The following is a 5793-nucleotide window of genomic DNA, read 5'->3' as shown; positions in this document are numbered from 1 at the left end:
GCAAATGATGTCAGAACGTGTTGGAAATTGATGACGTCGCTTTGAAAGATGCATACTGAATGCAAAAATAGGCTGGAGTTCAAATAAGTTTAAAAAACATTGAAGTGCCCGTGTAACAGATGAGTTCTCGTCCGAAACCCTGATACTCCGAAAGAGATTGTCCAGTTTGTACACGAGGTGCGTCCAGTTTTCGCCGTGACCCTCTCTACTCTTTTGCACATGCTATGCGGGCGAAATGATGATACCATGCCAAGTTCCAACATTTTCAGAGTTCATTTTGTAGTGATTTTCAATTTCACCGTCATTTAGCTCTCTAAACAAATCGGTAAATGACTGAAAAACAGCAAATGATGTCAGAACGTGTTGGAAATTGATGACGTCGCTTTGAAAGATGGATACTGAACGCAAAAATAGGCTGGAGTGCAAATAAGTTTAAAAAACATTGAAGTGCCTGTGTAACAGATGAGTTCTCGTCCGAAACCTTGATACTCCGAAAGAGATTGTCCAGTTCGTACATGAGGTGCGTCCAGTTTTCGCCGTGACCCTCTCTTCTCTTTTGCACATCCTATGCGGGCAAAATGATGATACCATGCCAAGTTCCAACATTTTCAGAGTTCATTTTGTAGTGATTTTCAATTTCACCGCCATTTAGCTCTCTAAACAAATCGGTAGATGACTGAAAAATAGCAGATGATGTCAGAACGTGTTGGAAATTGATGACGTCGCTTTGAAAGATGCATACTGAACGCAAAAATAGGCTGGAGTGCAAATAAGTTTAAAAAACATTGAAGTGCCCGTGTAACAGATGAGTTCTCGTCCGAAACCCTGATACTCCAAAAGAGATTGTCCAGTTCGTACACGAGGTGCGTCCAGTTTTCGCCGTGACCCTCTCTTCTCTTTTGCACATGCTATGCGGGCAAAATGATGATACCATGCCAAGTTCCAACATTTTCAGAGTTCATTTTGTAGTGATTTTCAATTTCACCGTCATTTAGCTCTCTAAACAAATCGGTAAATGACTGAAAAACAACAAATGATGTCAGAACGTGTTGGAAATTGATGACGTCGCTTTGAAAGATGCATACTGAACGCAAAAATAGGCTGGAGTGCAAATAAGTTTAAAAAACATTGAAGTGCCCGTGTAACAGATGAGTTCTCGTCCGAAACCCTGATACTCCAAAAGAGATTGTCCAGTTCGTACACGAGGTGCGTCCAGTTTTCGCCGTGACCCTCTCTTCTCTTTTGCACATGCTATGCGGGCGAAATGATGATACCATGCCAAGTTCTAACATTTTCAGAGTTCATTTTGTAGTGATTTTCAATTTCACCGTCATTTAGCTCTCTAAACAAATCGGTAGATGACTGAAAAATAGCAGATGATGTCAGAACGTGTTGGAAATTGATGACGTCGCTTTGAAAGATGCATACTGAACGCAAAAATAGGCTGGAGTTCAAATAAGTTTAAAAAACATTGAAGTGCCCGTGTAACAGATGAGTTCTCGTCCGAAACCCTGATACTCCGAAAGAGATTGTCCAGTTCGTACAGGAGGTGCGTCCAGTTTTCGCCGTGACCCTCTCTACTCTTTTGCACATGCTATGCGGGCGAAATGATGATACCAAGCCAAGTTCCAACATTTTCAGAGTTCATTTTGTAGTGATTTTCAATTTCACCGTCATTCAGCTCTCTAAACAAATCGTTAAATGACTGAAAAACAGCAAATGATGTCAGAACGTGTTGGAAATTGATGACGTCGCTTTGAATGATGCATACTGAACGCAAAAATAGGCTGGAGTTCAAATAAGTTTAGAAAACATTGAAGTGCCCGTGTAACAGATGAGTTCTCAACCGAAACCCTGATACTCCAAAAGAGATTGTCCAGTTTGTACACGAGGTGCGTCCAGTTTTCGCCGTGACCCTCTCTACTCTTTTGCACATGCTATGCGGGCGAAATGATGATAGCATCCCAAGTTCCAACATTTTCAGAGTTCATTTTGTAGTGATTTTCAATTTCACCGCCATTTAGCTCTCAAAACAAATCGGTAAATGTCTGAAAAACAGCAATTGATGTCAGAACGTGTTGGAAATTGATGACGTCGCTTTGAAAGATGCATACTGAACGCAAAAATAGGCTGGAGTTCAAATAAGTTTAAAAAACATTGAAGTGCCCGTGTAACAGATGAGTTCTCGTCCAAAACCATGATACTCCGAAAGAGATTGTCCAGTTTGTACACGAGGTGCGTCCAGTTTTCGCCGTGACCCTCTCTACTCTTTTGCACATGCTATGCGGGCGAAATGATGATACCATGCCAAGTTCCAACATTTTTAGAGTTCATTTTGTAGTGATTTTCAATTTCACCGTCATTTAGCTCTCTAAACAAATTGTTAAATGACTGAAAAACAGCAAATGTTGTCAGAACGTGTTGGAAATTGATGACGTCGCTTTGAATAATGCATACTGAACGTAGAAATAGGCTGGAGTGCAAATAAGTTTAAAAAACATTGAAGTGCCCGTGTAACTGATGAGTTCTCGTCCGAAACCGTGATACTCCGAAAGAGATTGTCCAGTTCGTACACGAGGTGCGTCCAGTTTTCACCGTGACCCTCTCTTCTCTTTTGCACATGCTATGCGGGCGAAATGATGATACCATGCCAAGTTCCAACATTTTCAGAGTTCATTTTGTAGTGATTTTCAATTTCACCGTCATTTAGCTCTCTAAACAAATCGTTAAATGACTGAAAAACAGCAAATGATGTCAGTACATGTTGGAAATTGATGACGTCGCTTTGAATGATGCATACTGAACGCAAAAAAATGCTGGAGTTGAAATAAGTTTAAAAAACATTGAAGTGCCCGTGTAACAGATGAGTTCTCATCCGAAACCCTGATACTCCGAAAGAGATTGTCCAGTTCGTACACGAGGTGCGTCCAGTTTTCGCCGTGACCCTCTCTACTCTTTTGCACATGCTATGCGGGCGAAATGATGATAGCATCCCAAGTTCCAACATTTTCAGAGTTCATTTTGTAGTGATTTTCAATTTCACCGCCATTTAGCTCTCTAAACAAATCGGTAAATTACTGAAAAACAGCAATTGATGTCAGAACGTGTTGGAAATTGATGACGTCGCTTTGAAAGATGCATACTGAATGCAAAAATAGGCTGGAGTTCAAATAAGTTTAAAAAACATTGAAGTGCCGTGTAACAGATGAGTTCTCGTCCGAAACCCTGATACTCCGAAAGAGATTGTCCAGTTTGTACACGAGGTGCGTCCAGTTTTCGCCGTGACCCTCTCTACTCTTTTGCACATGCTATGCGGGCGAAATGATGATACCATGCCAAGTTCCAACATTTTCAGAGTTCATTTTGTAGTGATTTTCAATTTCACCGTCATTTAGCTCTCTAAACAAATCGGTAAATGACTGAAAAACAGCAAATGATGTCAGAACGTGTTGGAAATTGATGACGTCGCTTTGAAAGATGCATACTGAACGCAAAAATAGGCTGGAGTGCAAATAAGTTTAAAAAACATTGAAGTGCCCGTGTAACAGATGAGTTCTCGTCCGAAACCTTGATACTCCGAAAGAGATTGTCCAGTTCGTACATGAGGTGCGTCCAGTTTTCGCCGTGACCATCTCTTCTCTTTTGCACATGCTATGCGGGCAAAATGATGATACCATGCCAAGTTCCATCATTTTCAGAGTTCATTTTGTAGTGATTTTCAATTTCACCGTCATTTAGCTATCTAAACAAATCGGTAAATGACTGAAAAACAGCAAATGATGTCAGAACGTGTTGGAAATTGATGACGTCGCTTTGAAAGATGCATACTGAACGCAAAAATAGGCTGGAGTGCAAATAAGTTTAAAAAACATTGAAGTGCCCGTGTAACAGATGAGTTCTCGTCCGAAACCCTGATACTCCAAAAGAGATTGTCCAGTTCGTACACGAGGTGCGTCCAGTTTTCGCCGTGACCCTCTCTTCTCTTTTGCACATGCTATGCGGGCGAAATGATGATACCATGCCAAGTTCTAACATTTTCAGAGTTCATTTTGTAGTGATTTTCAATTTCACCGTCATTTAGCTCTCTAAACAAATCGGTAGATGACTGAAAAATAGCAGATGATGTCAGAACGTGTTGGAAATTGATGACGTCGCTTTGAAAGATGCATACTGAACGCAAAAATAGGCTGGAGTGCAAATAAGTTTAAAAAACATTGAAGTGCCCGTGTAACAGATGAGTTCTCGTCCGAAACCCTGATACTCCAAAAGAGATTGTCCAGTTCGTACACGAGGTGCGTCCAGTTTTCGCCGTGACCCTCTCTTCTCTTTTGCACATGCTATGCGGGCGAAATGATGATACCATGCCAAGTTCTAACATTTTCAGAGTTCATTTTGTAGTGATTTTCAATTTCACCGTCATTTAGCTCTCTAAACAAATCGGTAGATGACTGAAAAATAGCAGATGATGTCAGAACGTGTTGGAAATTGATGACGTCGCTTTGAAAGATGCATACTGAACGCAAAAATAGGCTGGAGTTCAAATAAGTTTAAAAAACATTGAAGTGCCCGTGTAACAGATGAGTTCTCGTCCGAAACCCTGATACTCCGAAAGAGATTGTCCAGTTCGTACAGGAGGTGCGTCCAGTTTTCGCCGTGACCCTCTCTACTCTTTTGCACATGCTATGCGGGCGAAATGATGATACCAAGCCAAGTTCCAACATTTTCAGAGTTCATTTTGTAGTGATTTTCAATTTCACCGTCATTCAGCTCTCTAAACAAATCGTTAAATGACTGAAAAACAGCAAATGATGTCAGAACGTGTTGGAAATTGATGACGTCGCTTTGAATGATGCATACTGAACGCAAAAATAGGCTGGAGTTCAAATAAGTTTAAAAAACATTGAAGTGCCCGTGTAACAGATGAGTTCTCAACCGAAACCCTGATACTCCAAAAGAGATTGTCCAGTTTGTACACGAGGTGCGTCCAGTTTTCGCCGTGACCCTCTCTACTCTTTTGCACATGCTATGCGGGCGAAATGATGATAGCATCCCAAGTTCCAACATTTTCAGAGTTCATTTTGTAGTGATTTTCAATTTCACCGCCATTTAGCTCTCAAAACAAATCGGTAAATGTCTGAAAAACAGCAATTGATGTCAGAACGTGTTGGAAATTGATGACGTCGCTTTGAAAGATGCATACTGAACGCAAAAATAGGCTGGAGTTCAAATAAGTTTAAAAAACATTGAAGTGCCCGTGTAACAGATGAGTTCTCGTCCAAAACCCTGATACTCCGAAAGAGATTGTCCAGTTTGTACACGAGGTGCGTCCAGTTTTCGCCGTGACCCTCTCTACTCTTTTGCACATGCTATGCGGGCGAAATGATGATACCATGCCAAGTTCCAACATTTTTAGAGTTCATTTTGTAGTGATTTTCAATTTCACCGTCATTTAGCTCTCTAAACAAATTGTTAAATGACTGAAAAACAGCAAATGTTGTCAGAACGTGTTGGAAATTGATGACGTCGCTTTGAATAATGCATACTGAACGTAGAAATAGGCTGGAGTGCAAATAAGTTTAAAAAACATTGAAGTGCCCGTGTAACTGATGAGTTCTCGTCCGAAACCCTGATACTCCGAAAGAGATTGTCCAGTTCGTACACGAGGTGCGTCCAGTTTTCACCGTGACCCTCTCTTCTCTTTTGCACATGCTATGCGGGCGAAATGATGATACCATGCCAAGTTCCAACATTTTCAGAGTTCATTTTGTAGTGATTTTCAATTTCACCGTCATT

The sequence above is a fragment of the Aegilops tauschii genome, chromosome 4, assembly GCF_002575655.3.
Source record: "Aegilops tauschii subsp. strangulata cultivar AL8/78 chromosome 4, Aet v6.0, whole genome shotgun sequence".
In the NCBI taxonomy this organism is placed as follows: domain Eukaryota; kingdom Viridiplantae; phylum Streptophyta; class Magnoliopsida; order Poales; family Poaceae; genus Aegilops; species Aegilops tauschii.
Note: the sequence above shows the minus strand (reverse complement) of the source record.